The sequence below is a fragment of the Mauremys reevesii genome, linkage group 3, assembly GCF_016161935.1.
Source record: "Mauremys reevesii isolate NIE-2019 linkage group 3, ASM1616193v1, whole genome shotgun sequence".
Taxonomy (NCBI): Eukaryota; Metazoa; Chordata; order Testudines; family Geoemydidae; genus Mauremys; species Mauremys reevesii.
The window spans coordinates 130,055,339-130,083,176 of record NC_052625.1 but is presented as its reverse complement, the minus strand read 5'-3'; the positions used below and the strand labels follow the sequence as shown (position 1 = coordinate 130,083,176).

The window sequence follows — 27,838 nt, the reverse complement described above, 5'->3', positions numbered from 1 at the left end:
CTTTTAGCTCATGCAGTAGAGGTTCATGCACTAAGCTCCAGAGGTCCCCAGTTCAGTCCCACCTGCTGACAACCAGGGTCTGTCGACGTTACACAAGCACGTAGGGGTTTGTCTTTGACTTGGTTATTAAATTTGGGCTAGTTTCCTTTTTTTGGTTTGTAAATATCCATAAAAATTCATGCTAAGGATTTCAAGTATCACCTAATTATTCTCTTTTCTTGCAGCTATTGATATATTTATGGCACCCATCCTGCAAACACTTATGCACATGCTTAACTTCCCTACCGACTTTGGCTCCACTGAAATTGATGGGACTGCTCACAGTAGCAAAGTTAAGCAAGTGTGTAAGTATTTCCATGATTGAGGCCTACCATAAGAAACCATTATTCTAGAGTTTGTTTGGGTACTCTTGCAGCATAGTTTCAGAATGCCTCAATGTTCTGCTTGTTAGCATACATTTTACAAATAAAATACCTTCCATGTTTCCTGTTAGTTTAATATTCCTGTCAGAAAACTATAGAAATTAGGGATGGAAAATAACTATTAGATAATCTAGTGCATTCCTTCCTTGTGCAAATTGTTTCCTTTATTCCTGACTTTTGAATATTTCATAGTATTTGCTTTTGTATATTTTATAATTTTATAGCTTATCAGTTATCTGTCATCAAATAGATAATTAGAAAAGGAGCTTATTTGGGAAGAATAGTCACAAAAATTCTTCAGTTCCCTTAATCTTAAACTGTTAGCAATACAACTAAGTTCACAAAGTGCTGTTTTTCCTGTAGAAAGAGACTGTTAGCTATGCTGTTTTATTAACTACCAAGGAGGCGTAAAACCCCATACAGTTCTGACTGTTCCTCCGTACATGGAAAGTACAAAATAATTTAAGAACTGCATTTCTCTTTTTTACTCAGTTGATCTTCCAAATATGATTTCAGCTTTATTCTTGTGACAAAGCAAAAAATAACTGAGAACTCTGCCTTTTTTTTTTCTTCACATAGGCATTGGAGTTACTAAATTAGTCTCCGTAAATTCTACATTTCTTTGGATATTATTTGTCTGTCTGGATAGGGACTAGGGAAAGTAGTGAGCTTTCTGAACATACAGTACAAATTAGGTCTTTAAAAACCAAAGTGTCTCTTACGAAGGGTTGTATTTTAGTTCTGACAAAAGAAGGGCAAACACAAGTGTGCATACTAAATCAAGTAGTCAAATGTGTGTAATCTGATGCCAAGTGTAAACATGTATGGACTTTACAGGCTTGCTGACACTAGATACTCTGATTTTCTTTATTTTTAAAATGTACTTTGACTTCACAGAAGTGGTTACAAGGGGTAGTCAGAATCCACAAATGAATGAGAGCAGATGTATGCAATCTGCTCATCTTGAACCTAGGTAATTTTTCTTAAAAAGAGCACACTAGTTTAAACTTGATGGTGGGGCAAATCTAGCTTGAGTCTGCTGTGGTTCTTTTCCCTTTGACTTCTTAGAAAAGAGTTGCTTAAATACATGTAGTACACTTAAATACACTGTAAAAAGTTACTAAAGAGTAAAAATATAGTAAACTAATAAAACGAGACAGACCTTTTCCTTGTTCACTAAAGAAAAACTGGATTGTAGAGGTTAAAAATGTAAAAAATTAAAAAGCTGTCTTGTCTTCACTGGTAGAGTATTAGATTACTATACCAAATCATAGAATTACTGCATCTGGGCAAAAGTACTTCTGAAAAACTGTACATTCTCAGACTGCATAACATTTGGACTAATTTGTTTGAGCTATGTAAATTGCTGTAGCAGCCATGAAATTGAATACTGGCTGGGGTAGGTCCCAGAGGATTATAAAGGAATTCTTGACACAACTGTAGCATCATCTATGTATCTAGGTACTTATTTTGCCCACATCACTGTGGTAGATGAGTGTTAAAAGAAATACATTCAAAGTTCAGTGAGAGGAACTTGTATTCTTCAATCCTCCCTCTAATTATGCCACATGAATGTAAAAGGAAAGAATGTTTCATTTTTGCTTTCTTTCTCTAGAGGAATGTCACCAGATCATTCTGATGATGATGATATTATTTTGAGGAGGCAAGTACACTGAGATTGTCAGTGATTGACATAAACTTTATATAGACTCCTTAAGCACTTTACCAAAGAGCAATCTGGGTGGCATTCAATTTGCAAGGAGGCCACATCCCTTTGGATTTGTCATGATGATGATGAAATGCAATGAGATGTCTACATTTTCTTTGAAGGTGGTGAGACCTGGGATTGTCTTTCTCTCTGGTGCAGTGGTATATAACCAAAATGCAACAATACAGTACTAATTTTTCTATGCACTCATACAAAATATTACAGGATGGATCCCCTGGTGCTCCAGAGCTCCGCCTGATGCACCAAAAGCAGGAGTGAGGCAGAGATGATATTACCCAGTCTTTACAACTGCCACACTGGGAACTAGTTAAGTCCTCTGTGCAAGTTAGAGCAGCCACAGGGTGGTTCCAAATTTATACCAACGGGAACAGTCCCTTTTTAACTTAATTTTCAGAAGTGCTGAGCATCCACATCTTCAAATGACGTCAATAGGAGAAGCAAGCACTCATCAACTCTAAAAATCAGGTCCTGTTTCAATGGCACAAGATTGTTGGCATGCTCTAGCTACACTCTTGAGATACCCCTTATGTGGAAGCAGGAAGAAAAGGACTGGCTATGCTGGTTTTGTATCATAAAAGAAATTTCTGTAGGGCAGGGAAATTCCCACCTGCCACTTTGGGGTAGCTGTGCCATCAGAGTGATGCAAAGTAGACTTAATACTTATCTGGGCCTCTGTATGACACTTGGATGGTGAAAGCTACTAGTATCTTCTCACTCAGTTTGTGTATGCACACACCCAAACTCATGCACTATGGGTTAGTAGGTCAGTAGACTTTCTCAAGAAAATGACAACCAGCTGAGAGGAGCTAGGACTTTTTCATAAGAGGGGTGGTTGGCTGTTATGTTGCTGACCCTTCTTGCTTATTTCCTGAGAGCTGGGGAGGGGAAAAGGTCATGGCAAATTCTGAAAGATCGGAGAAAATTACTTGGAGAATCTCAGGGAATTTTCTCTCCCCCCGCCCCCTCCAGCTTCTTCCATGTGAAAAGGGGAGAGCTAGTTACTAAAGGTCATCAGAATGCACATACACACCTGAGAGGGTCACTTAGCCCCAGGAATACCAGCTTATTTGGAAAACTGCTCCTTAAAAAAATGTACAAACATTTGGCCTGATCCAGAGCCAACTGAGAGAATTTCTTTGACTTGTGAGCTTTGAATCAGGCCCATACTGATAAATAACAAAATGCTGGATCTGGCACAGCAAACTTTTTTTAAAGTCCTGTTTCAAAATCTGCTTGTAAGCTTTCAGGTCTTGGTGAGGATAGGGAGGAGAGGAAGGGGAAGCCAATAAAAGCTACATTTGAACCTTCAGTTGCATTTGTAGTGAAAGCTCTCCCCTTCTCCAAAGTGTATGATATTACAGCACTCTGTCTAAAACTGGTTAGTGTTGTAATTTCACCTTGAATGCCAAGTACTTTTTTTTTTCTGTTACAAATATTGTAGATATTTGTAGCCACTTAGAATAAGAGTAGTGAGTAACTATGCCAAGGACTTCTGATGCTTTTCATTTTCGTCTTTGATTATCTCAGTTACTCTGGACCTCTGAGCTCTCTAGGTCTTCACAGTCAGTATAAACTTACCAAATTCAAGGAGAAGGTGTATATGCAATGTGAAGCTTGCTTAATGAAATTGTTTAATGTGTTAATCTTAAGAGATCAAGTCTTCTAACACAGTAGTGCAATATAGAAATTTGATATTATTTACTTAACACCTTGCAGCCAAATTTTTACAAAATATAATAAATACATACTACACTTGGTTTGTTCCAAAACCAGAGCCATCTCTGAGATGGAGTAGGGCAGCAGACAACTAGCACTTAGCATGGTCACAAAAGTTTTGAGGAGGGAAATCATTCTGAGCTAAGGTATCTGAATAAACCACTGTCCTAACAAAAATGTCACAAGAGTTTTAAAGTCAAAGTGGAGGAAACAGGACGTTTGTTTTTAGAAGCTCATCTGCTGTATCACCTCCCCCAAACATTTAAAAATTCTAAGTCAGTTCTCCAGTCATGAGACTGGCTTAAAAATCATAAACTTTGGGTTCTTTTTATTAGCTTTCCATTTTTGGAGCATTAGAGATCACGTTTTCAAGCTTTTCTCCACAGCCATGAGGAAAGGCTAGAAACTTACTTTTTTAATGGAAGCTGAAATTCCCAAATAATGACGTCTCTAGGAACCGTGGACTTTGCAAAAAACACCAAAAATCATAAAGATTTGCAAACTCTTGATTTTATTGTAACACTGGATTTGTATAAAGCACTGCCAAATGGTGGCAGGGGCTGTGGTTTGGGGTGTATCCAGCTTTTCCCAAACTCCCAAAATAACATTTGATAAATTCTGTTTTCCCCCTAGTATCAAATGTGCCAGACCACAGTACCACATCAGTCTTACACCTGCCTCGTGCGTGTGCGTGTGTATTGCAGGGATCGGCAATCTTTGGCAGGCGGCTTGTCAGGGTAAGCCCCCTGGTGGGCCGGGCCGGTTTGTTTACCTGCTGTGTCCGCAGGTTTGGCCAATTGTGGTTCCCACTGGCCGCGGTTCACCGCTCCAGGCCAATGGGGGCTGCAAGAAGCCACGGCCAGCAGAATCCCTTGTCCCATGCCGCTTCCCGCCAGTGGGGCCGCAATCGGCCAAACCTGTGGACGAGGCAGGTAAACAAACCGGCCCGGCCTGCCAGGGAGCTTATCCTGGCGAGCTGCCTGCCATAGGTTGCCGATCCCTGACCCTGATATATTGGCTCGTATACTGCTCCTATCACCATGGTAACTAAGCATGACATCTGGAGTGATTTCCCTGCCTCTTGCAATGATTGTGAATCCATTCCTGATTAATGGCAAATGTGTTTTTAAAAAGGTCTTTTTGCCTCTAGATGTTGGATAGTAGCTTGCTATGTTACAGTGATATTAACATCAATTCCTTAAAACTTCAGCTTCCTCAAAACATGGGATCATTTGCCCTCCCCATTGTTTCTATAAAGCAGGAGTCTGTATTTGTGTGTAGTTAGTGATACTAAATGCAGGCACATGGGAGGCCTAAGAAGGGTAAATGAAGATCAAGATAATCATGTAAGAGATAAGTTGTGAGAATGGGTAAACAGAAAACTCTCCACTTCTGTGGGAAAACATGGAGGAGCAAAACCATAAACAGGAAAGAAAATGATGAATCTAAACAATGAGTCGCAGCAGTGATTTGCAGTAAATGTGATTATAAAGAACACAGTGTTCACAGCAGATGTGCATCACAGCTGAACATTAAATACACCAATATTGCTTCCCCATTTCCCCTCACCCCATCCCTTCTTCCAAAGCCCAACTTCTGTTTTCTCCACTGGATTTGTTCAGCAATGGACTTCATACGATTGATTCAGTTCTCATTAAACTGATTTACTGGGATCGCTGGCTCTGCTCAGTTTCAGTTTATTCCTACTTTGTTTAAAATTCGGGAAGTGCTGGGGGAGGGGACAGGACACTAATGGCTGCACTTGTGCAAACGGAGTGGCAGCTGATTTATTGCAAAGGTTATAAAGGAAAAGTATTAAGTGTGTTCCATTCTGCTTGGCAAAGCCATCCTGCACAATGTCCAACAAAACCCTGAGAGCACTGTTTTGCAAAAAGAAGGGGGGTGGAAAGCTCCACCAAAGATGTGCTCTTCTTCTTTGGAGCATTAATTAAGACTGTAAATCACAGGCAACATGAAACAACTGTATCCCACAGAATGTGGACAGTTGTGGAGTTCTGCTGCGCTTATGTGATCAGCTTGAATACCTACACTGAAGCACTAATGGGAGGGCAAACTTCAAAGAGAAATTTTGGCATGAGGGAGAGGTCTGCAGGATCATTACATGGATAAAGTTGTAAAATAGACTTCTCCATGCAAATTGAGGGGTGGGAGAAGCAATGAAAGTTTGAAAGGTTTATAAGAACTTGGACTTTTTTTCTTTAAAGCACAGAATAAGTTCCATATTGATTTATCATTATACAATCTTTAGATATGTTTATTTATATTTTGATTATACAAGCAGGGGGAGGAGAGAATCTGTATATGATAATTAGAAACTATATTGATAGTCTCTAAAAATAAGGTGCTTTTCCACTTACATTAATTAGATAAGCATCTTCCACTGTTTTGGCACATTGTGGGCACAGTGGTTCAAAGTCTTATTCCTTTTCATAGATTTATAGATTTTTAAGGCCAGAAGGAATCATTAGGGTCATCTAGTCTGATCTCCTGCATAATGCAGGCCATATAATTTCACCCCGTAATTCCTGCAACAAGATCATGTCTTGTGATCGAGCCAGAGCTTATCTTTTAGAAAGACATCCAGTCTTCATTTAAAGACTTCAAGTGATATAGAACCCACATATCCTTTAGTAAGTTAATTACCCTCATGATTAAAAATTTGCCACTTTATTTCTAGTCTGAGTTTATCTAGCTTCAACTTCTAGTCATTAGACTTCAGCAGAATTGCTCCAGTGTAACGGCGAAGAGAATTTGGGCCATTCCATCATTTACTGTTCATTTTACTTTGGAGTATAGTAATTCATTATATGTATATGCAGTAATGATTAATGGCATGTCCTTAATAATTAAGTTACAAGTAACATATTTACCAGTACAACATATTTTCATCATTATTAGTAAACTGTTGTCCAACTAATTGGTGTCTTTAATTCCTCAGAGCATTCTTGGTCTGCTAAATGTGGTTTTCTATAGATAATTTTCCTTCTAATAGAACATTCCATTATAACAGAGATGCTTTCCTTAATTATATAGGATATATGGAAAATAATGTAAAAACAACTAACTCTGGAGGGGAAAAAAACAGAACTATTTAGTATATGGCATTCAGGAGACCTCTTATTGAGTATCCAGTTGTTTGCAGTGTAGCTGTCATTCCCATTGAGCTTGGTAGTTTCCTACCACTCATAGGACAACACACTCTGACACCATAACAATACCCGAGGAATATCCATTTGAAAATATATAATTCTTATAATTGTTTATGTGTAATGAGGAAAAACAAAGATTTTCCCTATTATAGGAATGTCTGTACTAGAAGATTTAAGGAGTGGGAATGAGAATATGAGTCTCAGTTCAAAAGTAGGATTCATAGTAATTGGATTTGTTGTAACTTACTGAAAAAAAGCCAATCTATCTGTGTACCATTTATGTTGTCACAGAAAGTACTCCTTGAGACAGAAAGCACTGCATGTCCTTTCCTTTAGCACTATGGGGGTGTACTGCAAAGCAAAATCCACATTGTATGCCTCGCCTTAATGGTAGAAAAGGACACTACTTACCTTTTTACATTTAAAACAGCATCCTCCTTATTATTTGGGAACCAGAGTATTAGTAGAGTAGTGTATTATGCCTTCATAAGAGGTATTTTAATATTAATAGTCCAGTTCCCAGACTAACACACAAGAATATTTTTATTCTAAAGAGTAGAATCCTCTCCTACTACTACTGAGTTCAAAAAGGCCTGTGCTTTGATGGCCAGCTGTAAATATTTTAAAGGATACCCACTGTCTCGTATTGTACCCATCCTGGAGGAAACTTTGTACAGCAGATTAGAACCATTTATGAGTTTTGTTATTTTCCTCCTTTCTTGCCCCAAAGTTTTGAAAACCTCTTTTTGCAGAAAAGCGATATACAGTGTCCTCAACAGTGTGCTGTATTCATAAAAAAAAGTTTCAACAGCCACGTGAAGTTTGTAATAATACCCAGCCCTGCTATAGCCCTTTTCATCTGTAGATTTGAAAACACTGTACAAGAGGTCAGTATCACTAGCCCTGTTTTACAGAGGGGGAAACTGAGGTACAGAGAGGCAAAGTGACTTGTACAAGGTGACCTAATGGCAAAACCAGGTATAGAAACCAGGTTTTCTGAGTCCCAAGTCAGTGTTTTGCCTACTAGGCCACACTATAAATGGCTTGACACTAAACTAGGGTTGCCAGGTGTCTGTTTTTTTTTACCGGAAAATCCAGTTCGAAAGGGGACCTGATAGCAGTGCTGACCAGGCACTAAAAGTCCAGTTACCAGAGTAACCACGATCAGCCTCCCTGCTGAGAGGGCAGGAAGACCAGCAGCTGCTGAGCTGCTGATGGAGAGCCTCTGCGGTGGCTACAGGGGGCCTCTCATAGCACGGGGAAGTGGCTCTGGCTGAGAAGGGGGCCAGCCTGGGACTGGGGAAGAGGAGCGCCCACAGGTTCACACTGACACTGCGGGCAGAGCGGGCAAGGGGAGGGCAAGCTCTGAGCATGCTGGAGAGGCCGTGGGAAAGAAGGGGTCAGCCTGCTACGTGTGGGGCACAAATGTTGGGTGAGGAGCTGTTTGGAGAGCAGCCTCTGGTCCCGCTCTGCTTGCCAGAGACCCAGAAACTAATATTTCTGTGTAAGTTTTCTGGAGCCAGACAGAGCGAGCAGGTCACGGCTGCCGGGGGAGGAAGGGGGAGTGGCTACAAACAATGGGGTGAGTTCCATATGGAAGCAAGCAACTCTCTTCCCCCAGTTCCACAGACCCAAATGAGGTGTTTGGGACTGTCCCTTGCTTTGGTGTTGGGTGCCTGGAGGAGCTGGCGGGTGGAGCTGGGAGTCTAGACTCCTAGGTTCTCTCCCTGGCTCTGGGAGGGGAGTAGGGGCTAGTGGTTAGAGCAAAGGGGCTGGAAGCCAGGACTCCTGGGCTCCATCCTCTGCTCTGGGAGTGGAATGGGGGCTCGTGGGTTAGGGCGGGTGGGAAGACTTAGGGCTCCTGAGCTCTATTCCTGGCTCAGAGAGAAGAATGGTGTTTTGTGATTAGAGCGGCAGGGGTGGGGATAGGGGAAGGCTGGGAATTACTATGGTCCACTCAGATGTGAGATGGAAACAAGTCTCAATGGAAAAACCTTCAACTCCTTTTTCACATAAGTCTTGATTAAAAAAAATTTAAATTAAATTAACATTTCTGTTGGTCATGGGTGCTTTAATTTACTATTGCCTTATAAAAACTGAGTGCACTAGTTTCCTTTTCTCTGTCCTATCATGCTTCTGGCTTTCATATCTATATAATTAATTTCTTCAAATATTAGATATTGCATACTGAGCTGGCTATAGTAAATACATAAATTTACTAAGGCTATGTCTATACTACAAAATTAAGGTGACCTAACTTATGTCAGCATAATGCCTCTGCAGTCATTACATCACTTGTGAGTGTCTACACTTTACTCCTTATGTTGGCAGTGCATGCCCTCACCAGGAGTGCTTTCATCAATTGTACTGTCAGCATGGAGCATTGTGGGACAGCTCCTGAAAACCAGTAACAGTCAACGTTAGCAATGCAGTGTCTACACCAGGGATTGGCAACCTTTGGCACGCAGCCCGCCAGGGTAAGCATCCTGGTGGGCTGGGCCGGTTTGTTTACCTGCCGCATCCGTAGGTTCGGCCAATGGGGGCTGCAGGAAGCGGCAGCCAGCACATCCCTCGGCCCGCGCCGCTTCCTACAGCCCCCATTGGCCTGGAGCGGCAAACTGCGGTCAGTGGGAGCCATGATTGGCCAGCAGGTAAACAAACTGGCCTGGCCCACCAGCGTACTTACCCAGGCAGGCTGTGTGCCAAAGGTTGCCAATCCCTGGTCTACACTGACACTGTATTGACCTATCTACATCGACCTTAACTCAATGCTGCTTGTGGAGGGGGAGTGATTAAGTTGGCATAGCAGGGCAGTTACATCGGTGGCAACCAAATTTAAGTGTAGCCACTTCCATAGTTAGGTTAACATAAGCTGCCTTGCATCGACCTAACTCTGTAGTGTAGATTAGGGCTAAGAAATAGCCTCATAATCTTAATTTATTTTCAGCTCTACAGCCATAGCATTTTGGGAGTGTGAGGAGCCCTGCCAAACCATATGTCATTGTTCTCCCAAGTATTGTGGGTTCTAAGGCCATGGTTTCTATTGACTGCAAAGGCCACCCTGAACAGGGGAAAGTGTTAATAACCTGTGATCTTTGCAAACCAATGACATGTTTTCACTGCAATCTATTTTGTTTGCTTTGGTTTACATTTTCAAGGCTCTCTTCCCAGGAAACGGGCTTAAAAAACTGACTAGTATTTTAAAAAGAAAAACAGCGAGTCATCCTTACGTGTCCCCCAAAGCAAGGAGGATGTGGAATTGGCAGGCTCCAACAGCTACTTCTGGGCTTTGTCCTGCACAGAGAACTACTTGAGATAAAAGACGGGATTCTAGAAAATGCAGGTATTTCCAAACACCAGTTAACAAAATTTAAAGTGGATGCCTTGAAAATGCCACTGCCAACTAGAGATTGCTTGAGTAGTTCAGAATATTGGCCTCAGTGAGCCCTGGAACAAAAGCTCTCCCTAAAACTCCAGGCCTGTCCTTACTCTGATGATAATCCTACTGATGCCCAGGGGAGTTTTTCAAGATGAAATATTACAGGATAGGGTCCCACCTTTGTAACACGTACTGCCAGCAACTATTTTGTAACTTTCTGTATGACTCTTAAGACTGTGTACATTCCGAGTGGGATTTTCAAAAGGACACCCTGCTCGGCTACCTGTGCTCCCACTGCATTCAGTAGAGTTTTATTACTGACTTCAATGGTAGCAGAATTGGGTCAATGATGAATGCTTTTGAAAAAATCCCTCTAGATTTAGAATGGAAAAGTGCCCCCCAAAAATGTTGCTTGTGGATGACAGCACCGGAGAGGTCTTCAACTTATAAATAGAAGCAGCAAAAACAATCAAGTTTTCCATACATACACACTATCCTGTGACTGTGAGGCAAACAGTGCTTAATTTGTGCCAGGGCTTGCAAGGACTGAGTCCCAGTACCTCTAGGCTTGGCAGTTCATAGCTCCAACACCTTTGGGCTTGCTGCATCAGTTATTAATGTAAAAAAATTGCTTGAACCCCAGCACCTTTTTAATTACAAATTAAGCACTGGAGGCAAGTCAGACGTGGATGGGTTGTTTTTATGCAAAGCATTACGTCCTGGTGCAGTTCTCAGACTACAATTGTTCCCTATATTGAACACTATATTGTGGGGAGACGGATAGCTCAGTGGTTTGCGCATTGGCCTGCTAAACCCAGGGTTGTGAATTCAATCCTTGAGATAGCCACTTAGGGATCTAGGACAAAAATCAGTACTTGGTCCTGCTAGTGAAGTCAGGGAACTGGACTCAATGACTTTTCAAGGTCCTTTCCAGTTCTAGGAGATAGGTATATCTCCAATTATTTATTAATTAATTAAAAAAAACTTGGCTCTATTTCTTGGCATGCCAGAGTAGGATAGATCACATCACTATTTTCTATGATTCTGTGATTACTCATGATTATTTGTATTACCAAAACAGGTCAGATGTTACAGTATCTGCCTTCTAAAACACACCTCTCTTGGTATGTCCTACAGTTTCTATTTTCTTGCATAAGAGTTCAAGGCAACCATTAGGACCAGTGATTTGGCCTCATTTCATCACCTGGAAGTTGACTGGTTAAAATCTAACCAGTAACTTCACACCTGATATATTTAGTAACACATGACAAGAACTGTGAGCTAAATCAGTTTCTAAAGGCTGTAAGAAGATAAAAATTCCCTGCTCTGTCATAGAATGGAAATGAGTATACTTCAACTGCCATCCCTCCTAATCTGTTAGCCAGTCTTAGCAGCTTACCAAGCCTGTATTTAACCTATTTCCCTAATGGCAATTAAGAAATGTTTTCATTTCACAGAGAGAGGATTGCCAGTGAAATCCCCTTGTCCGTCCCCCCCGCTCATGCTTGCTCTCTCCATCCCTCTACCCCTTCCTCTACTCTACCCCTTAGCTCAAAGCATCCAAAGCATTCCCTGTATGTTTGGGCAGCATGCAGTGAGGAAGAAATGATTAAGCAGCTGAATGTTTGAAATCCAGCTAAATGCACTGATTATTATCTACTTAGGGCTTTCTTATCTTGAACTGTGTAGTGCTTAATGGCAGGCCCATTGTTTTCAGCTCAAAGGTATTAATGAAAGAATCAGGGCAGCGGGCTGATGTCATAGGTGGCTGAAAGGTGACCTGTTGGACTGATTTCTCTGACTCCACCCCTTTCTAAGACCGTTCCCACTAGTTCAGTAGAAGGGTTAGTATTTTTAGAGATTTAAAAAAAAAAAGTCAGTTTGTGTGTCTGGTAAAAGGATTGAAGAAGCTCCTAAATATCCTTCTTAAAAGATGTACTCATAGCTTCTGCTCTACTTTCTCACTTGATAAAGACTCTCACAGGCTTGCATGGGGCTCTGTGTGAAAGCGATCTGCCCCTGTTCACAACTGTAGTAGAAACTGTCCAGTAGACTGCAGTGCGTGGCCTGTGCTATGTTGTTGAAGGTGAGGTTTACAGTTTGTTTTCACTTTGAAGAAAAAGCTGTAAGAAAGTAGATGTTACCAAGAATTACTTTTTGACAAAGAAAGTTTTGCTTTTAGACAGTCCCTTTCCCTTTAGTAAATGATAGGATTAAAAAATTGTGTTTTACGTAACCAAGTGTCAATTTTACTTTTTACAATGTCCGAAGGCTAAAACTGCATTTGTTTAAAAATGTACACAGTTTATTAAAAACATCCACAATATACTGAAATTTGATCAGATTCCTCCATTTGTATTTGAGGTTGTTATATTGTTCGGTATATGCTGTTCACCATTATATAACATGACCAGTGAAAGCGAGAAAGATTTGAAGTATCTTACAATTCATCCTGGATGGCTTTGTTTGTACTTTTACAAACACTTTGATCTTTGTAACTGTGTATGTGACACACCATAACAAATCTTACCCTCTTCCATTTATATTTTTCTGTGGCCTAGCAGAACACTTCTGCTTTTCTGTTTTGAACCAAATTAATCCATGCTGCTTATTCTTACCTTTTTTACTTTGTGCAATAGTGCCTTATTGAAAGTGATAAATGTGAGTAAGAAGACATTATTAGATCAAATATTTTTTCTATGTACTCAGTTAAGAATTAACAAAAAAAAAATGCATTACCAAAAGCAGACATCTAAGTTCTTGTGGTTTGGAATGGGAACAAATAAAGAACAAAATTGTTTTTAAGTTGTAGTGTCGTAAGGTAGCAGATCAAGACCTTGTGTGTGTATCCAAGTGAGCCTCAGACCAGAATGAAAAACACGCGTCTTTCTTTTTTTGCCTTTTAATGAGACAGCCTTCTTCTGTAACACATACTTTAATCTGTATCTTTGTAACTACACTTTAAATTAATGTATGTGCTGGTGTCTGATTAGTGATTTAAGGCTTTTGTCTTACATAAATGAATGAGTGAAGAATCTACTCTCTTTTGGTTCTTCCATTTCAGTTGAGTTTCAGCCTGTTGAGGGTTTGACCACCCATCACAAAACTTAGTGCTCATTTGAAGGACCCCTCTGAGTAGCTCATTAGCAAACACTAGATAGCAGAAGAGAAAGTGGAGGCAGAAAAAGAGAGTGGCACTGAATATTAATAGGTGAGTAAAAGCTGGCCAGATGAATACGATCTGTTTAATAGTAGCTTTGCAAAATAGTCCAGTGGAATCATTTGGGTTTTTTTTATCACAAGGAAATTAAAGAACTGGTTTACACTATATTTAACTCATCTTGTTTATAATCATTTCTTGCATTTGTTTGCAGCCTGTCTACAAAGAGAATCTTCTATCTGTTAACATTTTAAGTTAGACAAATTGAAAGAGGGAGGATTTTAAAAAATGAGTCATGGATTACAATCTATTAAAAACATTATTTTAGGCCAAACTAATAACTGATCAAAATCTGCAATATTCCTTGTGTCTCTCATTTAATCCTATAGCTTCCTAAGAATCTGCGGTAAAAAGCTATTGAAATGTAAGATTACCAAACTGAAGCAATCAGAATGAAGTAATTAAGGAAGGGGACCAGTGTTTTTCTGAGATGACCAAAAGTCATCTTAGTCAGAGTTTCTTATCTTGAAACAGTTATTTCACAACTGGGTTTTTAAAACTACAACCAAAAACCTGTTTTTCTTGTTAATTAAAATCTGAGAAAGCACATATGATGCAAAATATGCTATTACCTTCCCATCTAAAATATTGAATCAGTCTTTCCTCACAAAATTGCATTGGGATTTTCAAAGGAAAAAGTGCTTCATTGCTTATTCAGTAGTTTAACTGATTATGTATCAAACTCATTGGTGAAATTTTTGTTTTCTGAATTTATCTTAAACCTAAAAATTTGGGGGAAGATGGGGAGGTTCAGTTTAAAGGTCAGAATGTTTCAGGATTTGAATCCTATGACATTTTTACTTCTTTGCCCTACCCTACCCAAGAATTGAGACTTACAAGCTTTTGAAATGTTTTACATTCTATCTAGTTTGGATTAAAATACTTTAAACTGTCAAATGTTAAATCCCAGATTAATTAAATATCAAAGTAAATTTTACAACATCCTATGTACAAAAATTTCACTCTAGGAAGATATATAGCAATTGGGGTGGAGGGGAATTGCAGAGCTGGCAAAATTCAGTAAAGTGATAATTAATGTATATAGTGTCAAACATGGGTGGAAGATCCCTTACAGATAGTTAAGACCCTGTTTCTGCTTCAAAGACTTTACAGTCCAAGGCTCTGACTCTGCAAGCATTTATACATCAGTAGTCCCACTGAATTCAGTTAGACTACTTGTGTGTGTAAAGTTACTCACATGCATAAGTGTATGCAGGATCCAGCCCTTAAGGAGTGTTCATATACAGTACACAGACTCAACTACATTAATTTTTAATTTATTTGAGATGCAGTAATCTTTTTTGTTTATATTTAAGAAATGTTATGATTTGGGGTTTGAAATTAAAATACAGTAGCTTCTCTTCCTTAAGCAAGTTGAGGACCGTGTGATGTTTTTTAGCTTGACAGTCTGCAGGCAGACTACTTCTGGTGATTTTCTTTTGTGTCTGGAATAACTGTCAAGCTGATTTAGCTTATCTGAAATTACATTTATTTGCTTATCATTCAAGCTAGGAAGAAAATAGTGATGATCAAATTATTTGATAATGTGAAGGGAAAAGTGTTATCTTCTTCCTAATTTGTCATGATGCTGATGATCTTGGGTTAAATTGAGAGCATTGCCACTGATATTACTTTCAAGTCTGGAAAATTTAATCAGCAAAGGCCTTGGTAGCTATAAATTTGTGGCAGCAGTCCCTAATACATCTTGTAATTCTATGACAGGCTCCAAATTGCCCGTATTTGGACAGAGATCACCTCAGTGAACAGTTAATGAAAGAGTAGAGGGAACATGAAGGTCAATCATACTGAATTCTTCTCCCTAACCCTCAATTTTTATTGTAACAGATATTGATTTAATATCATTCATTTAACAGAGCTCTTTTTGTTTCCTACATACTGAAAGGTGAACCATTTTGCTCTTGGTTTATGTCTCTCTTCTTTTCTCCCAGTATACACAAAATATTCCAGACTAGAAGCTCCCTATAGTCAAAATATGACCCTAGAAGTAGCTAACCAAGTAGCTAGCCTGATAGCTTTAAATTCCTATCTTTATTTAGGTATAAGAATAAAACTTTCACTGCTGCATTGGCTTCTGCACATGTACATGTATCTGACAGCAGAATTTGGCCTAACATGCATGCATCTGAAAACCAGCTACATTCATCAGCTGCACAAACCCACAAACCTCAAAAAAATACTTTTTAGCTCCTTGTGTAACTTAAACTACATGGTAAAAATTCTAAGTGATGAACCCCCCATTTGAGTAAAAGTAAACCAGGAGATTCTGTTCAAACTAACAGCATAAAATAGCATTAGGAAATACTATTTATTGGTCAATCGCCGGGTCAACTTTTGTTTATGAGCCACATCACAAGTATCCTCCACAACTAATGGCTGCTGACCAGACAAAATGCAAGATTTTCTAGTGACCTTTAAAACATAGTGATTCAATTTAATAGTGGGTTATTAACAACAGTTGGGTAAATAATAATGTCAGGTAACAATGTCTCTTTCCTACAATATATCACCTTCTTGCTTTCCTAGTTTGGGTGTTTAAAAAATGTTTGTTAATTCTACTTTCTTTTTTTCAGGATCCCTTGTTTCTCTGGAAAGCAACAGACTTACCTCTTCTTCTCCCTCATTAACTCTTCTCCCCCAAACCCTCTTCTCTCTTATTCTTCTCTCCTTGGCTTCTTGCTCTCCTCTTTCCTTTCCTCACTCCCTGCTTTTCTTCTTTCAGCCTCCTCTTATTGCTTCTTCTCTTCTTCCATTTGTCTTTCACTTCTTCCTAGAAGGCTCTTTAGTTTGATTTTTTTTCTTTTTTTTCTGTTAGAAGTACAGTAGAAGCTGTTTGCCAGAAGCTGGGAATGAGCGAAGGGGATGGATCACTTGATGGTTACCTCTTCTGTTCATTCCCTCTGGGGCACCTGGCACTGGCCACTGTCTGAAGACAGGATACTGGGCTAGATGGACCTTTGGTCTGACCCAGTAGGGCCATTCTTATGTTCTTACTAGTGACCAGAAGGAAGAGAAATGTTGGAAAGGTAAAAGCAGTGGTCATTCAGTGCATAACTCCCAGTATCACTTCAGTTGCAGCAGGAAGCCCTGCTACTTCTGATTAAACTAGATCAGGACTCTCATACAACTTCAGGGTCAAGTATCAGAGGGGTAGCCGTGTTAGTCTGGATCTGTAAAAGTAACAAAGAATCCTGTGGCACCTTATAGACTAACAGACGTTCTGCAGCATGAGCTTTCGTGGGTGAATACCCACTTCTTCAGATGCATCTGAAGAAGTGGGTATTCACCCACGAAAGCTCATGCTGCAGAACGTCTGTTAGTCTATAAGGTGCCACAGGATTCTTTGTTACAACTTCAGGGTCAGCTCCCTTCCTATCAAATTAAAACTAAAAGCTATTTTGCAGGGGAAAGATGGGAGGTGAGAGAAGCTAAAAAGCTTGGAGAAGAAAGATGGGGTGTGCAATGAGATCATAAGGATAACAATTCTAAGCTCTGGCAGACCCAGGGGAGAATGAATTCCTAAGTCAATGACCCCTCATAGAGAACTCCCAACCAGCATTTGCCACCTCATTTGTATAAGAGGAGCTCCAGCTGAAGCACTTTTGTGGATCACAGACAGCAGTGTGGCATGGGAAGAAAGGTGGTCTCTTGGGACCAATCCTACAATTTAATCTGCACTGGTGAAGCTTTGTGCCTGCATGGAGCCCTTTAGAAGTTGATGGGTCTCTGCACAGGTACAGAGGTCCACCCACATGAACTCAGGTGCAAGACTGTGGCTTTAGGCAGTGCTTAATTTGTAATGAAAGAGGTGCTGGGACTCAAGCAATTTTTTTTACACTCATAAATGATGCAGCAAGGCCAGAGGTGCTGGGGCTATGACTGCCAAACCTAAAGGTGCTGATGCTTAGCCCTGATAAGCTTTGGCACAAATTAAGCACTGACCTTAGGTAGTAAGGATATGCTGCCCTTAGTTCAGACATGCAACCCTCAAGAGCTGCATAGACTTAGGGGTGTCTATGGCCCTAAAATAGCCAGAACATTATATCAAATCCTTGTTGATCACAAATTATTTTTGCTCTGCTTCAGATGAACGAGAGGAAAGTGAAATGTTATTGCCAGCTCACCTTCTTACAGTGTTAAAACATAGCATTATTCACTGATAACATGTGTTTTCAATTGTGTATCTCCTGAATTTTCACAAGAAGCCAGTCTGAGAAAGTTGGAAAACCTGACTGGAAGTGACCAGGATCTGTGCAACTTGTTCTTGCATATTTTGTGTGCGCACATAGCTTACAGCATTAGATCTTTTATATAAAGTTGGTATGAAGGAAGTAATTTCAAAGTAGAAAAATTGCTTACAGAAAATCTTGGAAATGTTTGTGTTTGTTTGTTTGTTTAAGGCTATAGTTACTGGGTGCTAAAACAATCTTGTGCCTAAATATCAGTCATTTATAAAATAATGATTCATAATAAAAAATAATAAATATTCCTCATTGTGAGAAGAGGAAAAGTATTAGGGCTGATCCTGCTGGCAGGATTTCTTTTTACAACTGATTCCTCTGTGGAATGCTAATCAAGTCCATTCAGAAAAGACTTAATTAATTTAATTAAAATCTGTCAGATCAAACTGATTAGCCTGACATCTAGGCCTGGATGGAGGAAGCAGGCTTCTGGATGGTGCTTCTGTTGCTTCTGCTGTAGAAGTGGGCTTGCTTTCAGCAGTTAAAGATGGATAGTCGCTAAAGTGATCAAAGCACTCTGTCTTTCATTACCATTGGAATAAATGTTATGGTTCCCCCAGGCCAGTGATCCAGTTTCTTTTTGTTAGAGAATATTCTATAATTCAACAGGACCAACATTTCAGGTAGTGGCAGGTACCCAGCTCTGATTATGATAGAAGGAAAGAGTGAGGTGACCTTTCTTAACCCTTTGACAGCTGGAATACAGATTAAACATTTTTCATCCCTTTGCGATCCCCTGTCTTAATCATTGGCCATGACCACTGCCACACTTGCAGGAAAGAGACAAAGGCCATGTCATGTGACCCCTCCAGCGATTACTATTGACACAGAAGGCTTTGAGATCCACATTTTAAAGTGGCAGAGCAGTGAGTGGCCTCTGCTGTGAAGAGGGAAAGCATTGCTCAAGTGCAGGTCTCTCCTGAATGCTCTAGGATCAAATACTATTAGAAGCTTCTTGAGGGGAAAAGTGAGTATACATTTGACAGTGGCAATGTTCTTTTTCCATCAATGATAAAGGGCAAGTAGGAGGGAGGAGAGTGAATTATCTATTTATTGAAGGGGGTAATCCAGACTAACAACTTTCTGCTGTATCCTGACTGATTTCTGTAATCCACTATTGTAGTGAAACCTTTTATACCCCTAATGTTAAAAATCAAGCAGTACCAAATCAGTACATGTGAGCTTGAGAATTTTCTTTTCTTTCTAGTAGATCAGAAATACATTATGGAGTTTGAGTAAGTAGGGAACACTGGGTAAGTAGGGAAGTTAAATGCTGAAAAAATCAGTTTTTCCCCCCCTAAAAATACATGCTTCCATATAACAGTCTGTCTGATTGAGATGTCTATATTTGCTAAAATGCATAATGCTGAAAATGTTAGGACAACTAGAGTATGAACAAAATTAGGATGTATTTGGGATTATTGCTAGTTTGTTCTGCTTTAAAGACATTTAAAGTATTTAATCTGGTTAGATAAATCCACCATTCTTAAAGTATACCAGGGAAAGTTTAATTCTAAACTGTTATTTTATTTACTTATTTAATGTATTGATGGGGAGGATGGGAGATATTACAATTATGCAAAATGGAGAAATAATTTACCAGTTTAAGGAACACCTGTTGTGCTTCTCAGGTTTTTTCATATGCAAGTTGTTGCAAGTTCAGAGCTGTCCACCACTGGAAATACTTCATGCATATGGGGAATTGTTTATCTTAATTTCAGAGACTAAACTGAGGTTGAGGAGTTGCTTCCTTTAATATTGGATTGAGTTTGTCTACTGAATGTCAGATGCTTCCTAAAATACACAAAGCTTCACAATCCTACAGCTGCTAATAGTGAGTTGTAGTTTCCATGGCAAACATCAGGCCAGTCAATACAGTCAGTTTTTCTACCCTTCTCTCCTTCCACTCCCCTTGTCCAACATCCACACTTATGCACTTACATTACATTTTTCATCTTCAAAGTAGTTTGTAAACATTTTATATCCACAGTTATTGGCTAGCTTCATCAAAAGGATATGGCTAGTAGCTGTTCAGATTTGGGGCCCTGATTCTACCAGGACTTGCACTTCTGTTTTAACTTTATGTACTGTAAGTAATGCCATCAGCTTCAATGGAACTACGCATAGCTCATAAAATTAAGCACGTGTTAGCCTTTGCAGGATGGGAGTTGTAGCTAAATAGTATTCCAATTAAGTAAAAAATCAAAAGCATACATGAAATCATTCTCCTGAGTACCAATTTACTCATTTTATAGAAAACCAGCCCTTTCTGACAAGGGTAAGAATGGTAGAAGTTGATATTTAGGAAATGCCAATAATCTATAAATGTATGGAAATTATTTGTTGAAATGACTTTTAGAACTTTAATTACCGGAAATGCCATTTGTGTGAAAGTGGAAGCCATCCAGTCCAATGCATCCAAGGCATGTAGTATAGTGAAATGATGCTCAAGTGTTTGATAGAAACATGAATAACTTTAGTTCTTGCGTTTTAAACAAGGCTCTTCTCAATATAATTCTACAGCTGCATTGTTGGCAAAAAAGCAGAAACATGTCTACATTTCACCTGCAGCTATAGTCCCTGACGCCTAACTTTCCAGCTTTATGGCAGTGGCCATCCAATTGGTATGGATATCCTTGAAACAGGCAAGGTAGCTTTAATTTGAACAGTGAACCCTGCAGTAAAGAGAGTATGTTTGGTCAGGGTAAGGTCTTATCACTGGGGAAACATGTTTTATTGAACACATGAGGGTCAGAAGGGTAGGGCAGACAAATGCCAGAGAAAGTAAAGAAATTGGCAAATGTATTTATAGTTCTTAAAATATTTGTATTATTTTTCCTTCTCTACTATATAATATTGTCTTTCTGCCATGCTGGGAAATCTTGGAGTCTCTCTGAGGGTTTCTTAGGCCCTGATCCTGCAATGAGCTCTGTTTGGGCACAGGGATCCACCCACTAGGAACTCATTACACAATAGGAGATTTAGTAGACTGATGTCTCCTGATGATGGCTATGCCATGGCACGAGGAGCTTGTTCTCATTGGACCCCCTTTGCACCAGCTATTGCAGGCACCCTTCCAAAGTCCTGAAGTATGGTATGCTCACTGCACGCTAATTTTTTACTGTATATTCTCTTTCCTGAAAGTCTCCCCACTTCTCTATTAATTTTTGCCTTAAGATGATCTACAATTAAATTATAGTTTAGTTTACTTATCAAATATTTTCTTTTACATTGTCAAATTTAATCTTTCAAGTACCTATATTGAGAAAGCCGAAGGCTTCCCCAAGGCCTGGAAAATACCACTCCACATAACAGAGAATGAATCCTTGGCCCTGAACACGGGTATGGGTGTGTTGGGAGAAGAGACTTATTTTTGTTAGTATAATTGATATCTTTATTTTATTGGTCCTATTCTCAAAAAGTCATTGCAAATTACGAATTAAAATAGTGTTCCATTTTCCCTTTTTGTGTCTTAAACTAAAATCTGTGGGGAAACTGCACTGGAAATCATATAGCTCTAATTTTTTCCCCTTGGTCCTAGGCCCCAGTTTAGACCCCACTTAAGCAAAGGGCTTAACTTTAAGCACATGTTCATGTCTCATTCAATTAAATAAGAATTAAGCACATAATTAAGTACTTTGCTGAGCAGGGATGGACTTAAGTATGTGCTGTAAGTCAGTGGTTCTCAAAGCCAGTCCGCCGCTTGTTCAGGGAAAGCCTTGGTAGGCCGGGCTGGTTTGTTTACCTGCCGCGTCCACAAGTTTGGCCAATCACAGCATCCATTGGCCACGGTTCACCGCTCCAGGCCAATGGGAGCTGCGGGAAGCGGCACTGGAGGCCAGTGGGAGCCGTGATCGGCCGAACCTGTGGACACGGCAGGTAAACCAACTGGACCGGCCTGCCAGGGGCTTTCCCAGAACAAGCAGTGGACTGGCTTTGAGAACCACTGCTCTAAGATAAGCACATGCTTAAGTGCTTTGCTGAATCAGGGCCCTAAAATGAAGAAATTTCCGTGCTAGAAAGATGCAAAAGCTAAGGGCCTGATTTTGATCTTACAGTGAAATAAATGAGTACAGTAACTCCACTGACATGAATGGAGTTACATGGATGTAAAAATGGTGTAAAAGGAAGCATAGGCTTGTGGTAAAGAGACTGGAGGTTATATGCTCTCAATTCCTGGCTCTGTTTTAGACTTACTGAATGACTTTTGGCAAGTCACCTATGTTCCAATACTGAACCTGTCTCTGCACAAGTGAACGTTAGTACCCACAAAAAGTCTCAATGAAGTTTAAAAATTGTTTTGCTAAATCCAGAATTGTAGGATTGGGGAAGGTGCCCATGCCTGCCTGCCTCTCTCTCTCTCTATCTATATATATCTATAGATATATATAGACACAATAACATTTCCATTCTTTCACCCTTTATCTTCTCTTTGTAGACCAGGAGTTGGCAACCTCTGGCACGCGGCTCACCAGGGTAAGCACCCTGGCGGGTTGGTCCAGTTTGTTTACCTGCTGCATCTGCAGGTTTGGCTGATTGCAGCTCCTACTGGCCGCGGTTTGCCGCTCCAGGCCAATGGGGGCGGTGGGAAGCCGTGGCCAGCCCATCCCTTGTCCCGTGCCACTTCCTGCAGCCCCCATTGGCCTGGAACAGTGAACCGCGGCCTGTGGGAGCCGCAATCAGCCGAACTTGCCGACGCGGCAGGTAAACAAACTTGCCCGGCCCGCCAGGGTGCTTACCCTGACGAGCCACGCGCCAGAGGTCGCCGACCTCTGTTGTAGACTGTAAGCACCTTGAGACAGATTAGTGAGCCCAAAGAGGGTTGTTAGAACAATTTTGTTTCATTGCAAAGCCTTTTTGCTAGCATTGAGTCCATGGTTGTCTACAAGTTTGGACTTGGCAAAGTAATTTTTGTGATATGACTACAAATCACTTACAACTAAAGACTTATTCATATTTTTGCATTGAAACAAAATAATGGCAGCATCAAATAGTTTTGTTTCTTGTTGAGAACATGTTTCAGTTCTGAGTAATTTTTATAAGACTACAAAAAGTTGTAAAAATGTAGAACTTGTAGAAATGTGGTATGCTTACAGTTTATAAATTGACTGCTGCTACTTCAGACTATGAAAATTAGACTTTCCTGAATATCAATATGCTCTTCAGCAAATTTAATCTGAGGAGGGGAGAATGACCCCTTTATACTGACTGTGCTTATAGGGTCTTTGTTAAAATATACATACCTCTGGGTTTAATTTTTAATGTTTGTCTATGTAGTTGTGATCAGTTTTCAATATAGGTAACAAAAACAAGATGAGTGATGTAATATCTTTTATTGGACCAACTTCTGTTGGTGAAAGAGACAAGCCTTTGATCTTACACTGAGCTCTTCTTCAGAATTTAGGTTTAACTAACTACCACATGCACAAACAAGAAGCTGGTGTCCAAGCTTAGTGTAGTGTGTGTTGTTTGTAGTGTTGTTTGTGATTTTTCACTTTTAGGCACTTGTGATTTTCTGTTGTGTTGTGCCAATTTGTTTAGGTGCTGCCATTCTGAGTAACAAAAGTGGTTGCCCTAAACTGCACATGAGTGTAAATATATGTTAATAAGCACCCATGGTGAGTGTAATTTGATCTCTCTGGGGTTTCGTTAATGGTTAGCTGTCCCTACTGAACCTGAGCTCCTTAAACAAACACTGCTCCTGTGGGATGAGCCCCCCTCCACCTGCATCCCAGACAGAGCTTAGCAAGGCTGTGAGACTCGGGCTTCCCTCTTAAGCGAGTAAGAGAAGACAGTAGGAGGGCTTTCACTGTCTCTTCAAACAGGAAGGGAAGGCATCATGTGTCTAGAACTGCTATTTTCAAATGAAGACTGGAGGGATGGGTGTGCCAGGGTCTCCTATATGTCCTGAAGTTCACAGGGTAGCTGACCTCACTCAGCTGTTGTTTTGCTTATTAACTGACTGGTGTCCAAACAGGTGCCCAATGCAGTAGAAGACTGATTTGGATAGCTGGCATAACTTTGCTTTCACACTTCAAGAAAAGGGGAAAGAAAAAAAGCAAAAACATGCTTTGCACAGGAAGTGACTGTGTGGAGATATTCTGCACGGTGATTGAAGGGGCAATTTAGTGATGAAGCTCATATATATATAAAAATATGAGAGAGAGAGAGTGTGTTCAGGAAAGTGGAAGGTCTGTAGAACTTAAAGCTGTACTCTGCTGTGAAAACAAAGAGAGGCTTTGTGCTGAGCCTCAGATAACAATCATGTTTCTTGAACTTACTATAGATGATGGCAAAACTTTAGAACTCTGCCGCAAGAGAGACTTACCACAAGAAGTCGTCTCCACATTTTTGAACAGCAATAGCATTGCATTTCCAGCTTGCTCAGTGTAAGAGGTTTAGATTAAGGGTGGGTCTGCACTGAAACTCCAGTCTGAACAACCCTCAAACTTTGGGGAAACTTTGGATCTGGATCTAATTGTTACAGTTCTGGGCTATCTTGTATTTAAACTTATTTTTAAAATAGAGTAGTAAATCAATTTTACACACATGAAATAAGTAATTGTGGTTCTTGCTTAGTTTCCAAACTCTTTCTTTCTACATATAGATGGCTGAAATTCAATGCAGAATATCAGAATATGTTGGTTTTAAATCATGTCTAGGCTAGAACCAGTATATTTTAGTCTTTTTTAATTATAGCCACTTGGTATTCCAGGTTTGTGACCTTGGGTAGTGGTATAGGATAGAGATCAGCTAGCCTGCAAACGAGCCCTCTTTACTTATGACTTCCTGACTTTAGGCAATATAGCTCTTTTTTTCTTTGATGACATCTGCAAATATTTGCCCCACAAACAAATGAGATTGCTTAGCTCTGAATAAAGTAATAAAATTATAACTATATAGCCTCTACAACTGACAACAGAAGCAGCTGTTAAGAAGAAGAAAAATTTAAAATGTAAATGGAATTTGACAAGTTAAAACCATTTTTACTATCAAGATAAATATTCCTTGTTGTTAGTATGCTATAGTCTTTTCTCATTAAATTACTGATATAACTATATTTAATTCAATGGAGTTACTCCTGACTGTTGTTAGTGAGAAAATGATCAAGTCCTAAGAGAATAAAAAAAAGCTTACTTTTCACAATTTATGCTGTTTGTTTACAGTATACTTCATTTCACTCAGGTTGCACAATGAAACTACACTGGTTGGTTTCACTATTGTTAATAGTTTTACTCTCTAGTTGTCATTTGTTGAAGCTTCAGTTCTCACAGTGAATGTCTAAACAACTTTTCACTGAATTTAAAAGGAAATGTATTGGGACAATTGTGTACCTATTATGTTTTTTAAGATCACTTTTAGAAAGCAAAACCTAAATTTGGGCTCCAAAATTATGGTAATATCGTGTTATCTTGACAGACTATTCACACATGACTATTATTTAATACAAGCGTCGGCAACCTATGGCATGTGGCCTGCCAGGGTAAGCACCCTGCGGGCCGGGCCGGTTTGTTTACTTGCTGCATCCACAGGTTCGGCTGATCGCGGCTCCCACTGGCCGCTGTTCGCCGCTCCATGCCAATGGGGGCTGCGGGAAGCGGTGGCCAGCAAATCCCTCGGCCCACGCCACTTCCCGCAGGCCCCATTGGCCTGGAGCAGTGAACCGTGGACAGTGGGAGCCACAATTGGCCGAACCTGCGGATGCGGCAGGTAAACAAACCAGCCCGAACCGCCAGGGTGCTTACCCTGGTGGGCCGCATGCCAAAGGTTGCCAATCCCGGATTTAATATTATGATTAAAAGCATTGAATTGATGTAAAATAGAGAATGAAATAAAAGCAAATGTGTGTATTTGAAATGGATCAAACAAGAATTTTGCTAGTCCTAAAACACGACTGATTTTTGTTTTGTAAATTCCAAGTGATTTTTTTATTAATTTAGGAGGAAGACACACTACATTCAGGAAATACAGTCACACACTGGCTACTGTGATGTATTATTTTATGAGTTTCAGATTTAGTTGAAGTGAATTTGTATAGAAAGGGTAAGGTGTGAAATCAAACTATCTAAAGCAAGTCTGAGGTTAAGAATCTGAAATAAGAGAAGGTCTTTGGACTAAATATTTATTCTATTTGTTTATTAAACAAAAATCTATCCTGAATCCAGATCCTATTTTTTGCTATTTTGCTTGGAAGTGCATCTTATTAAGCACAGCTATCTTGAATGCTGTTCTGTGTTAGGCCATCTTACTTTGATTAAAAAGAATAAAGTTTAAGATTCTTATGGAAAAATACTTTTTGAATATAAGAGTCTTTACTAACATTTGTTTTATGGCAATTTTATCAGGTGCAGTGTACCTGCCAAATATTTATAATGCTTTCCCTGGGTGGAAAGTTTATCTGAAATCTTTAACCTTCACAGATCAGAGTGTAGGTCCTAAAGACAGTCTGGAGTACAAAGGTTATGTACTGCTTGTAAAATATCTCCAGAATAAAAGCCCATTTGAGCCATCACAGCAAAAGAACATCACTACTGGGTTTGGGCTCTCCCCCACACCTTACCCCGAATGAGTTTGCATGTGCTGAAGTACCTTGCTGGGTGTAAAAGAACAAGAATAAATATGAGATGGCTGATGATATTGATCTATAATACAGCATCCCTTTACAACATTTTCTTTATTGGGCTTAACACCATAAATACATATATGGGCCTCATCCAGTGCCCGTGAGTCAGTGGAAAGACTTCCGTTGATATGAATTAGATTTAGATGGGGCGTAAGGCCCAGATTTTTGAAGGCATTTAGGCGTTGCTCTGTTTACCATTACAAGACCTAATAGTGGGATTTCCAAAAATGCCTACGCACTTTTTCCACTGTCAGGGATTTAGACGCTGAGTTCCACTTTCAAAAGCGCCTTGGATGCCATTGATTTCAATGGGAGTTAAGCACCTAACTACCTTTGAGGACCTGGTCCCTAGGCATCTTTAAAAGCAGCAAAGAGTCCTGTGGCACCTTATAGACTAGCAGACGTATTGGAGCATGAGCTTTCATGGGTGAATACCCACTTCATTGGATGCATGTAGTGGAAATTTCCAGAGGCAGGTGTGTGTATATATATGCAAGCAAGAATCAGGCTGAAGATAACGAGATTAGTTCAATCAGGGAGGATGAGGCCCTCTTCTAGCAGTTGAGGTGTGAACACCAAGGGAGGAGAAACTGCTTTTGTAGTTGGCTAGCCATTCACAGTCTTTGTTTAATCCTGAGCTGATGGTGTCAAATTTGCAGATGAACTGAAGCTCAGCAGTTTCTCTTTGAAGTCTGGTCCTGAAGTTTTTTTGCTGCTTTAAATCTGCTATTGTGTGTCCAGGGAGACTGAAGTGTTCTCCTACAGGTTTTTGTATATTGCCATTCCTAATATCTGATTTGTGTCCATTTATCCTTTTACATAGGCATCTTTGAACATCCTGTTAGGCAGCTATCTGCATCCTTGGGTGACTAAACATGTTTTTAAAAATCTAGGCTTAAGTGTATATCTATTTGGAAAGCCCTCTTTCAAAGGAGCTTTTTGACCCAGCGAGAGTAATCAGTTTCCTTAGTTCTGTATAAAAAGTTTTATGAGTGCATTTGCTGTTTGCCACAAGCATTCAAACTTCTGTAACATATCATCTTCTGCACCCATTTTTTTAATGCTACAGAACTTATGTCTGGTAAAATTTTATAAAGAAAACCTGAGTGGAGGAACAGCATATCCTTTCAGTTTATAGCATAATACATATTATTCATCTCCTTTTTCTGTTTTGTTGGGGTGGAGGAGGAGGGAAGTTAACTGAAATTGTTTTAGAGCTTTATATTAAATTAATCTGTTTGACAACAGCAATATCTGTACAGCAGCTAACAATTTTTAACAGTCAGTAATTAATCACATGGTGTTTGTAACATAATATGG

General features: G+C 39.8%; 1 protein-coding gene across 8 annotated transcripts in view; it reads left to right on the top strand.

The window, feature by feature from the left end:
* Window positions 1-27,838, top strand: part of PRDM1 (PR/SET domain 1) — a 123,943-nt gene that overhangs the window by 38,651 nt on the left and 57,454 nt on the right. Inside the window, exon 1 of one of the 8 annotated variants that reach the window (XM_039532890.1) lies at window positions 12,226-12,260. The exons of 4 other annotated variants lie outside the window; for them this stretch is intronic. The gene's annotated coding sequence lies outside the window, so the exon portion shown is untranslated. Of the gene's footprint in view, window positions 1-12,225; window positions 12,261-16,018; window positions 16,134-18,757; window positions 18,863-19,021; window positions 19,149-27,838 lie in introns of those variants that run through there. 3 more of the 8 variants (XM_039532889.1, XM_039532885.1, XM_039532891.1) reach the window with 3 other exon arrangements.